Source organism: Heptranchias perlo, chromosome 5, assembly GCF_035084215.1.
Source record: "Heptranchias perlo isolate sHepPer1 chromosome 5, sHepPer1.hap1, whole genome shotgun sequence".
NCBI lineage: Eukaryota > Metazoa > Chordata > Chondrichthyes > Hexanchiformes > Hexanchidae > Heptranchias > Heptranchias perlo.
Genome location: NC_090329.1, coordinates 94891910 through 94904770, shown reverse-complemented (window position 1 = coordinate 94904770; position 12861 = coordinate 94891910). Strand labels below are relative to the sequence as shown.

Sequence of the window (12861 nt, the reverse complement as noted above, 5' to 3'; positions counted from 1 at the left end):
TAGGCCTTAAGCTCTGACCTCCGTGCCTAAACCTGTCCGTCTCTCTCCTCCTTTAAGACTCTCCTTAAAACTGACCTCTTTGATCAAGCTTTTAGTCACCTGTCCTAATATCTATGGCTCTGAGTCAATATTTGTCTGATAACGCTCCTGTGAAGCAGCTTGGGATGTTTTGTTCCATTAAAGGCACTATATAAATGCAAGTTGTTGTTGTTGTAATGCTCAATATATTCTACAATGTCCATATTATGAAGTTACTAAAATAATTTGTTGGTCAAGGACATTTTCTTCTGTCATTAGTTTTCCTTACCCATCAAACAACAAAAAGGTTACATAATTTTAAAAATTTAAGTTCATACTCAGTATTAAAATGAGAATAATGTTTTTCAAAAACTTGTTTTTAAAAAATAGAACTATTCTATCTTCAAATATTCTCTTTTATCTCCCAAGATTCATTTACTCCAGCTGACATTAGCAAGCTTTCTCAACAATATTAAGTCTCGGTTTCTGAAGTCTGAAGTCCATTCTGGACTAGGAGATCTTGAACAAGATTCCACCAGCACAAATAAAAGATTGAGGATTTAAAAACAAAATACAGTTTTGTTCATCTTAGTGATATTTTGTAAGAAAGAAAAAAATAAATCAGCAATGCGTTAAAACATTTTATAGCTGAACAATAAAGAAAATGTGAAGCAGTTAGACAAATCATCTTATAATCAAATAAAGAACAGTTCAAATTTAGTTCACTGCGCTATCTCAGACTGTATTTGTAGCCAAATAATTGGACACCTCAGCTGCCATATGGTGTGCAGGTGCAAGCTGTTAATGTAGACACTACAACAGCATAGACAATGCACAAGGTTAAAACTACATATACATTTGAAAACTTGCCAATAAAATACTACCTATTTCAGGTACATGCAACAAGAAACAAACTTTAAGTGGAATTTAAGATGTGAATCAGACGGTTTTAATTACAGCCTAAAAGATTATCTTTCAATGTTATGCAATAATGGCCATCATCGACCCAGAGAGAGCAGTCTAAAGTACAGTTAATTGATGCAGAACCACTATTTATCCTTTTATCTCCTCTAAAAGTCAATATTCTTGAATTTTCACCATCGTGCAATAATTACAAGTGCTGAAAATTGCTTAGGAAATTTGGTGCTCAAAGGGTTAACAATACATGCTCAATTGTCAGAAGGGGGAAAAGTGATTTTATTAGTTTGATAAAATGCATTTCAACAATGCATAAAATTTCCAGGTGTTTTCAAAACTTTTTTTTTTAAAAGAATACTAAGGGCTCGATTTTCGCACCCCCAAGCGGGTGCGTTCGTGGCGGGGCGGCTCTGAAAATCGGGGATTCCCGGGGCGTCCGGAGCCCGGCTCCTACCCGCCCACTTCCGGATTACCCAGTGACACGCTGACATGCGCGCAGCCCCCGCATGTGGGACTGCCGGCGGGATGCCACTTGAAGTAATTAATTAGGTACTTCAGGTCGTTTACAGACCTGATATTTTAGGAGGGGTGGGATTTTCAAGTCAACTGGGACTGTTTCCCGGACTGAGGATGTGTTGCAGCCATCAGCCTGTGGCAGCTGCAAAGGTCCATCTGACAGGTTGGGGGGGGGGGGTGGAGGGGGGAAAAGAGACCCTCACTCATTGCAGGAGGCCACTCTGTCACTTTGGACAATGTTCGGCCTCCACCACCCTCCTCCTAACAATAAAATTCACCAACTTGCACACTTACCCCGGTATCCAGACACATTTACCTACCTTGCGGACCCCCTCAAACGTACATTTTCCGGATGGGGGCCGCCATAACTGCAGTCATGACCTCCTCGGAGGACGAACAGCATCACCAGCCTCGCCGGCCTCGCCGGCCACCTCTGACAAGTGGAGCTCCACAACACAGTGCTGTGACACATCCACCTGCACAGCAAGAGGGAGGGTAACAGCAGAGAGAGATGCGTCGCAGAAGGCACTACCCTCGCCACAGGGTCTACAGACCGAGGCTCAGTTTCCTGGACCTCTCTGAGCAGCAGTGCATATGGAGGCTGAGAGTCACTCGACATGTAGTCGTGGACATCTGCAGCCTCCTTCATGCCGAGCTGCTCCCAGCTGGCCCGAGCACCATCTTCTTATCTGTCGCTGTCAAAGTCACCACTGCCCTCAACACAACTTCTCCTTCGCATCCTTCCAGGATGCCACCAGGGACATCGCCGACATCTCTCAGCCGTCTGCACAAAAGAGCCCTGCAAATATACCGACACCCACTCTGCAGTGACATAATGGGTGGCATCAGTTGTGGGTCTTCATAGTGATCTCAGGAAAGGGCATTATTGCACAAACCAGACAAGATTCGCAAAGACGTGGCAGTAGTAGTGACAATATAATATGTAATGTGAGTTGATCAGAAATTAAATATAAGTAAAAACCATGACAAACCCTCAAACACCCTTGTGCATCTCCTTCATGCTCACGACACATTTGCCTTACACTTCCTACTGCACATATGTGATGCATGCCCTGTGGCTGCAGCACAGGTAGTGGCAGGTTGGGTGAGGCTGACCGTGAAAGAGATGCATGAGAGGATGAGTATGAGACAGTGCCATGAGATTGTATGAGGATTGGATTGAGTGGTAGTGGTGGGATGAGTACTGGCGAGGTGAGTAAGTGCAGGTAAGATGAGGATGAGCTTTGAGTGGGTGTGAGGAGTGACATGATAGAGTAGTGTTGGCAGTGCAGGAGGAGATGTGGGGTGAGGGCGATGATGTGGCAGATGGAGTGTAGGGGAATGAGTAAGTGTACTCACTTCGGCTGACCTTCTTAGGTCATTGAAGCACCTCCTGCACTGTATGCAGGTGCGTGATATGTTGGTGGTGCTGGTGACCTCCTCTGCCACCTCGAGTCAGGCCACTTCCTCCCGCCCGCCGGGGGGTGGGGGGGGGAAAGAGATCTCTATGCTCCCCCTCCTCCTCACCCCATCCAATAAGACCTGGAGTGAGGCATCATTAAACCTGGGAGCAGCCTTCCCCCTGGGCTGCTCCAAGCTGTAATTTTGCCTATTTTCTGCAGTGTCAGTCAGTGGAGGACTGCCCCTCTAAATAGGGCTCCTCCAGCTGACAGCCCGATGCACAGCTTTCCAGCGCGAAACCCGGAAGCAAAGGTAAGTACCTTCAATCAAGCTGCAATCGTGTGCGGAGCACCCCGATTTCACTCCCCGCTGCCAACCCGCCGCCCTCCTAATATCGGGCCCTAAATGTCTGTTCTCATACTGGTAAACCACTCAGACTGCTTTCCATTGTATGAAATGCACACCTGCGAATTACCAGACCAAACTCTCAGATAATGTCTGCAATCTGTGAAAGTAATATGTACATGGATTAAGTATTATTTTAAGACTATCCAATTACAATACTACAGTAGATCCAACAAGTTTTATAGCACTGTAAAAATCTTTTTTTTTATTCCTATCACTGTTGTGCCTTCCAGCTCCAAAGCTATCCTTAAAATTCTTTATATTTCAGTGTGGATTAGAAAAGAATACTTTAATAAAATGTTGCAGAAGATTGTTTGGTTATCCATGAAACATGGTTACTCTACTGCTACCCTGGGATATGCCAGTGCAAATACATTTCTTCAGGTTGTATCATTGTCAAAGCATAAGTATGGGTATAATATAGCCCAAAAGATTGTTTCTTTGAAGATATAATTTTAATGTGGATGTAGAATAAAGAACAAATCTCTTACTGGAAAACAGTTGATGTCAGACTGAAAATAAACTGTGACTGAAAAATTCACAGTATTCTGGCCCCTAAAGTTTGAGTTCCAGCCTCATTAAATATTTTGGAATTGTTTTCATGCAACAGATAAAACTTACTATTTTTTTTCCATTATATATTATTCCTAAATTTAGCTTTTTATTTTACACTATATTTCAATTTTCATACTTCAAAGTTACCGTTAGGAATCGTGCACAGCCCTAAGGCTTATTTTTCCAATTTGTCTGCTGATGGGTAACTTGTTCTTTTGTGTAGTAAAAGGTGAAATGGTAAGGTGGAATGGATATTTCAATTAATTATGTTCAAAGCTACTAGATATTGACAAAAATAAATTAAAATATCTTTCAATAAATGCAAATGTACCCATAGTACATCATCTTAACAGACCTAAAAAACCTTTAAAACTAGTTTTTCACCATTTTGCATATTCCTTGCTTTTAAGATTACACAATGATTATTACATTTTAAGTTTCGCAAGAGTTTATCTTTTTCATTTAAAAAAAAATCAGTATTTTCATTCTATTGACCAAATACTTTCACAATATTAGGAGCTATTTTATGATTTGTATTTTTTCAAAAATAAAACTTACTTAAAAAATAACTTGTCTATTCAAAAGATTGCAGCATCTGAATCCAGCAGTTATGCACATTTATGTTTAATTAAACTCTGGCCATTAAACTTTGTCCTGAAATCTCGCAACATACTTATGACAAACAAATCATATTTAAAGGCCATAGTTTAGAAAAGTACAATTAAAAGTTATCCAAAAATTAAAATGATTATAAAGGTTTTACAGTCCTGTACATTTTGCAAATTCCACTTAGTCACGGATTCACAAACTCATTTCTGTGATGTTTTGTCAAAGAATACTGCAAATGGTATTCTGAACTCAAAGGATTAAATTGAGAGGAAAAATCTCAGCTTGCTTGTTTTAGAATATTCCACGTTATATACAGACCAATAAAGATAGAACCTTAGATGCTTAGAACACAGAAAGAGCTCATTCTGCCCATCATGTTTCTGCCAACTCTTTGCTACAACAATCCAAAACTAATCCCACTGCTCTGCTCTCTCCCTATAAGCCGCTGTACTTTCCTCTACTTCAAATATTATCCACTTGTCCCCTAAAAGATGCAATGGTCTCTGACAATCACTTCCTGTGGCAAAGCATTCCATGCTCTAACAACTCTCTCCATAAAGTAATTTCTCATAACTTCTCTCCTCACTCTCTTAGTGACAATTTTAAATTGACGAGCTCACATTACTGATGTCCCAACCAGTCCCTAAGATCTGCACCTTGACGTGGTGGGAAGACTTGCATGCTCCGACTACCCAGAGATCTATATTGACGGAAGCATAACTCCTGGTAGGGCCACCCAAGCCAGACAGGTTGAAAGGTAGGAGCTAGACTGAAGGCAGTATACTAGTCCTCCTGGTAGGATGTTGAGAGTCAGGCTAACGACCTGTCTATGTAAAAATACCTTTCGTTACAGAATCAACCCAATAGAGTGAAATATCTTACTCTGGACAGACGGCAGTAGAAGAAATCCCATTTTACGCGTGGTATCAGCATTTTTGGTCTCAAACTCAAGTGCTCACTTAATCTGGAAGTTTGCACCTAGCCACCATTTATTTGCACTTCAAATCTGCATGCATCGTGGATCATGTCTTTTGTACATGTACAACGTTTCAGCACATGCACAGAAGACATATGCCATGGTCAATTCCACGTCAATGTCAGGGAGTCTGAAGACCATGAAAGTGAGTCACTTGCAGGTTTGGAAAGCCAGTGATTTAGCTAATTTGTCAACACCAGTCTGCTATGCAATCAGCTATTCATTTCACATTAGTTTCATGGAAAAATCAGAAACTCTTACGTGGACAGGAAACTTTACGAAAGCATTCCAAAAGCATCTAAACTTGTCTTCCTGTTAGTGTCATGAATCAGCTTCTAAACCAAGGCTGCGAGGTGACCAAAGATGTAGGTGTGCAACTAGATCAGTATTATGGTTCAAAATAACTGCTCAAACAAAGCAACTCGCATCATGAAATGGTTGGAACTGTGCACTGTTTGCTGCTCTGATGTGCCATGTAAGTCAGAAATGAAAAATGCAATTTATAATGAGCCTCCAATTAGCACTGGTTATTCATTTCAAAACAATAATTCTTATCCATCTAAACACTGTGACTGAGACAAAGATTTTGTTATGTACTATGATGCGATTTTCAGAGTTACTCACTGAACATCAGCTGGATAAATCTTTATTCATTTTCGGGCAGACCTGACCAGATAAGTTGTGTGTGTGAGCAGGTGGGTCATGTTTGAAAAAAACTGTTCCATTGCTTAAGCTGTAAATATATCCACAGGTGCTGATGACACCTTTTCCACAGAATAAAGTTAAAAACTTGATTCTTCCATTACCAGACATAGAGCAGATTCTGGTTCCTCATTGCAACCTATGATGATATGGGTCCTGACTTCTCTATTTGCTTATCTGGAGAGAAGGTCTGGTTCTACCAAGTCCAAAATAGTACCTCAGTTCATGGGGTATGAGTAAGGCTGGGGAAAAGCCAGCACTGTATGATGGTCATGTCAGCAGGCTCCAAGAAATGTGCACCTGCTGACACAATTTTGTAGGATGGGGACTGCGAAATAACTTAGGATTGTAGGGTGTACAGTAGAGTCCTTAAGCAGTAAGAGTCCTTTCAGTCCCTGGCTTTCCCTATTTTGGAGGTACGTAGCACTGCGGCACATGGCTTCTGGTCATTCTCCAGTGATTACAATATATCTTCAAGGCTCTTGTTTCATTACATAATAAAATAAATACAATGCAATTTTTGAAAGGATTTTTCTTTTAGTACTTTAGTAAAAATAATGCAATGCTTGTGTAAATACAGCTGCTAAAACTAAGATTTTATTAGAACTTTGTTTTACAGCATCAAATAGATATTACCTTCTGTTACAAAAATACAATGAAACAAAAATTAGGGATGAGCACAAGCCAAAACAGAAACCTAGGGAAATTAGAATTTTGTCAGTTTAATTAGTTGTGATTTTGAGTGCTTGTAAAATGCTGGAATCCTCCAGTATGTGCAGTCTGACCAAAAAGCTACCTCTAGTTGAATCAAGTTTTCACTTGTACTATTAGTTATGATACAGCTGGTTAAGACAATCATGAAGTTGGGGTTGTTCACGTTAAAGTAAACCAATATCTGAACTGAGGGACCTTCATTAATGCTTTAAAAGCGTAAGTTTCACAATGTAGAAAAATGAACATCTACATTAGAGGAGTCAAACATTATATAAACCAATTTAAAATTTCTATTTTATCTCCACGGATAAGATTTTTATAATAACTGTTAATGTTCTTTTCTCTTTCTTATTTTCAACCCCTTAGCCCTCCTTTTTTGAAGGTAACAGCTCCTCTGAGGTCCAAATTACAAAGAGACACCGATAGATTAAGTGAGTGGGCAAAACTGTGGCAGATGGATTTCAACGCAGGTAAGTGAGGGGTCATCCATTTTGGACCAAAAAGGAAAGATCCAAGTATTTTTTAAATGGTGAAAAGCTAGGAACAGTGGAGATCCAAAGAGATTATGGGGTCCATATACACAGATCACTAAAATATAGTAGTCAGGTACAAAAAATAATCAAGGCGGCTAATGGAATGTTAGCCTTTATAATTAGTGAGCTAGAATATAAAGGGAAGTTTTGCTACAGCTATACAAATCCCTGGAGTACTGTATAGAGTTCTCGGCACCGCATCTTAGAAAGGATATACTGGCCCTGGAAGGAGTGCAGTGCATTTTCATCAGACTGTTACCAGGACTGCAAGGGTTAGATCATGAGGAGAGATTACATAAACTATACTTGTGTTCTCTGGAATATAGAGGGTTAAGGGGTGATTTGATGGAGGTTTTTAGGATTTTGAAAGGAATTGATAGAGTAGATAGAGAGAAACCTTACCTGCTGGTGGGGAAGTCTAGGACAAGGGGATGTAATCTTAAAATCAGAGCCAGGTCATTCAGGAGAGAAATTAGGAAACACTTCTTCATGCAAAAGATGGTAGAAGTGTGGAACTCTCTCCCACAAAAAGCAGTAAATGCCAGCTCAATTAATAATTTTGAATCTGAGACCGATAGACTTTTGCTAGCTAAGGGTATTAAGGGATATGGAGCCAAGGCAGCTGGATGGAGTTAGGATACAGATCAGCCATGATATAATTGAATGGCGGAACAGACTCGAGGGGCTAAATGGCCTACTCCTATTCCTATGTTCCATTCTCTGGTACCTCACAAAAATAAGATATACTTTGTATATGAACCTGGACAGTGAGCGCCAGTCATCTACTTGACTGCAAACCAAGTTGGATTTTCTTACTCAACGTCCACATGTATGATGCCCAGATGGAGTCACTCAATAGTAATCAAAAGTAATCCTGGTTGAGTTTTTTATCCCCTTGTTTCGAGCACGGAGTCTTTCACTGCTGAGATCAACTTACTCAGCATGGACCAGGATCAAATTTTTGCCTTTCGAGAACATTTTTATCTCCCTTCTGCCTCAATGCCAAGTCTAGATATCTCAATTCATTGCTTAATCCTGAACCTGTCCTGTCTATCCCTGGCCTTTGTAATTGTCCCATCAGGAGACTCTGGATGTGTCTTGGAAGTGGATAAATTGTTTGGTCTCTTGGGTTATCAGTTGTCTATTCTTACACCTTCCTGTATTAAGTCTTTGAACTATATTATAATTGACAGTTTTTCTTAACTGTGAAGGATACATTTTTGATCTTCCTTTATCTCAATGAAGATTTCAAAGTGAATGATAGTTGCATACCAACTGCTTTTCCCAGTCCCCGCACCAACAGCATGAGCACAGAATGTCCAGGCGGAGGAGGCCAGAGTCAGAGGAACACAGCATTCGGTAAAGGTTTTAGGGCTGGACCAGATTTCAGAGATAGGCCAAAGACGAGAATATGAATTCTGAATTGAATGCGTTGGGAGACAGGGAGCCAGTGCAGGTCAGCTAGGATGGGTCGGTAAAATTGTGTGAAGGACAGGATACTTGCAGCAAAGTTTAGCATAAGCTCCACTTTATGGAAGGTAGATAATGGGAGACCAGCAACGACAGCATTACACTAGTCAAGTCTCAAGGTGACAAAAGCATGTTTAAGGGTTTCAGTGGTAACAGTAGGGGAGGGGGCAACTGATATTATGAAGGTAGAAGTAAGTAGTGTGGTGATGGATAGGATATCAGTTCTCAAACTCAGTTCAGGGTCAAATAGGATGCCAAGAATGCAAACAGGCTGATTCAGCCTGAGAAAATGGCAGGGAGTGGATGGAGCAAGATTAGAAAAGATAAGCCCTGGTCACACCTTTACTCTGAGTGCCTTGTATCAAAAAATTGTTACTCACCACAACCAGTACCCAAATGTTACAATATCTAATTAATCAACTGTCAGCCCACAGGTGCGTAGACCTTCGCTAGATCAGCAACCTCACCAAACATTAAAGCACTTCTCAAAGCAAAGTCCACAAACCCAACACAAATTATCCTTTTTTAAAAATTGAGTCTCTCTCTCTGGGTTCAGTGGGCAAAGGCACCAATCCCTGGTCTGTTCTGATTCCCTGAAGGTTTACTGGGCACCTCAGTGTTTAGCTCAGTCGCTGAGTAGCACGCGCTCTCTCTCTCTTCCCACCACCCCCCCCACCCCCCCCCCCCCCCCACCATCGGTTTGTAGCTTTCACTCTCTGTCATTGTGTAACTTTCAAATTTTCATTGCATATGCAAATTTCAACAACCACAGATTGACCTGACTATTTGTTCATAACTGCTCCATCAGCTTATAAGGCCGTGGCTTCCTACAAGGCAAGATTATTGGGGAGAGGCTGCTACAGTGCAGTATTATAGCATCCATAGTGGCTGATTTTTTTTGGAAATGGAATCAAATAAAAAATGCATGCGCAGATTTGAATTTGAGCCACAAGTACGAAATTATCACTGCTCTGGACAAAAAGTCAAAGTCACAGACTAAATTAGCAAAAGAATATGGTGTTATCCAGGCAGCCATCAGCAAAATCTACAAAGAGCAACGGGATTCTATCTTGAAATGGGGCAGAAGTGACATGAAACGGTTACGCAATTCTAAAGTCGATGACATTGGAGCCAAACTTCTTGAATAATTTATGGCAGCATGCGATAAAAATCTCCCGGGAATTTTAGAACTAATTTATTGGAAAAAGCCATCAAAATTGCAGAAGAAATTAGGTTTAGCGATCACTAAATTCAACTGGGGATGGATCAAGAGTTGGAAAAAAAGCTGGTGGGAAATGGAGCAAAGAGCGCATGACTTTTCTTCTGGAGCTAATATGGACAAATCTAAGAACATTCCTCTTCTGTTCATTGGTGAAAGCAAGTGGCCAAGATGTTTTAAAATGTTCGATCCTTCCCTGGAAGAATCATTTACCATTTCAATCTGGGATCTTCTATGATTTTTGAGGAGTACATTTAATCTCTGGACAGAAAATTTCAAGCTCAGGGTAGAAGCATGTTAATCATTAGGGATAACTGCCCTATGCATGATAAAATTTCTGACCTAACAAACGTTGAACTTGTCAGTCTTCCAAAAATACCACCTCTAAGCTTCACCTGATGGACAGTGGAGTTATCAAGCTTTAGAAGGGTCACTATCGGAAGTTTCTAGTTATGAAAAGACCAGCTGCTTACAAAGCCATTCGTAATACTCGATTAGTTTGCTGGATGCCCTGAATTTCATTGCTAGAAGTTGAGATCGTGACTCAGAGCTACATTGAGAATTTCGCCACGTGGGTACGATCAGTAATGAGGAGAATTTGGTGGAGCTGGAAAAAAATTGAAGCCGACATTGAGCTGCAGGCTGTTTAGGAGCGATTTCGGCAAGCAGTACTGATGTTGTTCCATTTAAAACTATAACACAGTCGACGACTCTTTGATCACTGGACTTCCATAGAAACTCTAAGCCGACCCAAGCCTGAATGAAATTAGTGCGGATAGCAAGAATTTAGATAACTTTGTTCCTGCTCTTCAGACTCCAGCAGCCTATCTCACGATGCTCTCTCACATTCAATATTACAGGCAATGCTCATCTAGTGATTTGTTTGATTCAAAAGTGTTAGCTTCTTCACTTTTTGCCAGAGTAGCTATCGCTCGCGGTTCAATTTCACCTTATTACATTGGAATTAAAGTAAAAGAGTGAGTTTATTATGTTTTTTTCTTATCTTCCAAATTGTAAATGCCTTCAAAACAGTCTAGAAGTGTTTGCAAGTGTTTATTAGGAAAGTTGCGCTATTATAGCAGCAATCACCTATGTAAAATTGTCACTCAAAATGTCTTCTGAAAATTTTCATAGTTTTTTTTTTTGCTATTTTCGTTCCCTGATTACTTTGGACATTATAAATTTGTTAAGGTTTAAACAAAATTTTGAAAATGTAAAATTTAGGTATTTCACAATAACATGATTAAATTCATCCACTGTCTTTTAATGCCTTCATTAAAGTTTTTACTTGAAGACCTCAGTCTCTCCCTGGACTTCATATTTTTGTCTAGAACTGTGACTCTGAGCTGAATTTGGATTGTGAGGTCCGAACATGTGCAGTATATCTAAATTCCCAGGATGCATCAGTCCTAGTGAGTCAACTGTACTGATGAAACATTCTTCTTTAGATTCTAGCAATTTCTGCTCAGCCATTTTTCAAAATTATTTGAATAAAAGCTGTAAGACAAATTTCAAATGCATTATTCAGGTAGATTATATAAAATGATTGTTTTAAAACAGTGAGGATCTGTGTACTTGGAAAAAAAAGTGCCTTGTTACATTTCTGTTGTGTTCTACAAAATGCAGAGGGGGAAGAGGGAGAGAAAGGGGGGAAAGATGGAGAGGGGGGGGGGGGGGGAAGAGTAAGGAAGGAGGAAGGGGCAAGAAGGAAAGAGAGACAGAGAGAGACTGTCCTCCTTTAAACTGTTAGTTCAATTTTTTTTTTAAAACACCAGTTGAATTTTGAAGCTAGCAAATTATCTCGCCAGTGTTTTGTTAACAGTTAGAAAAGGTAATTAATAATTGCTTACACCTGAGACAGAGATTCTAACTTCTAACAACTATGAAAATAGAAACAGAGAGGCAGAGAGACAAAATGGCGTTTCTCATTTTAAAAAAATTAAAGTAAGTTGAATTTCAAAAGAAAACAAAGCATCTGAGGGAAACAGGTAGAAAGGGATGGGAGAAGGGAATGGGGAGGAAGATTACAGGTTTTAAGGTCAGAGGTTCTCGGGCGTCACCATTTCAGTCAGGGAGATTTTCACAGCACATGGTCAAACTCCATCTGGAGTACTGCATTCAGTTTTGGGCACCGAACCTCAGGGAAGGGTATCAAGGGATAGGGAACAAAGGTGGGTAAAATGGAGTCGAGGTACAGATCAGCCATGATCTAATTAAATTGCGGAACAGGTTCAAGTGGCTAACTGGCCTAAGCCTGTTCCTATGTAACAGGAGACTACAGGCTATTGTACAATGCCAAGGCTAGCGTGCCCAGTCCACACATGCTAGTCATTGGACTTGCTTATGAGTGACCTTTTTGAAAGGGGGGGGCGGGGTGGAGAGAAAGAGTGGTGATAAAATGAAGCATTTTTATCTATTATGGGTTATTTGGTGGAATTTTTCTTGCTGGTTACAACATACACAAGGTTAAAATTAAGGAGTACTAGCTGATTTGTCAAGTTCCAGAGAATATACTTTACGGTATGGTATTCCAAAGACACTGATTTGTGGATGTTTACTTGCTTGTTATTAACCAACTGGCTTCAATGGGGTTGCTCCTGTAACTATGAAATGGAATTTGTCCTCAGATGCGGACCTATTCAACAGTTAACTCAAAATATTTGGAACAGATCAACGGGTCAAGCCATTCAATCGATTTACAAGCATCAATGGAGCTGCTTACAGCACGTTTGTGGGCAGCTGTCACTTTGAATCCTGCAAATATCTATCTAAATGTAACTATGAGAAATATAGTTTTAATGTCCTTTGTTCTGGGTTATCTTGGA

At 40.3% G+C, this 12861-nt stretch overlaps 1 protein-coding gene across 2 annotated transcripts in view; it reads right to left on the bottom strand.

The window, feature by feature from the left end:
- Nucleotides 1-12861, bottom strand: part of hbs1l (HBS1-like translational GTPase) — a 178321-nt gene that overhangs the window by 103113 nt on the left and 62347 nt on the right. The gene's annotated exons all lie outside the window — the stretch shown is intronic.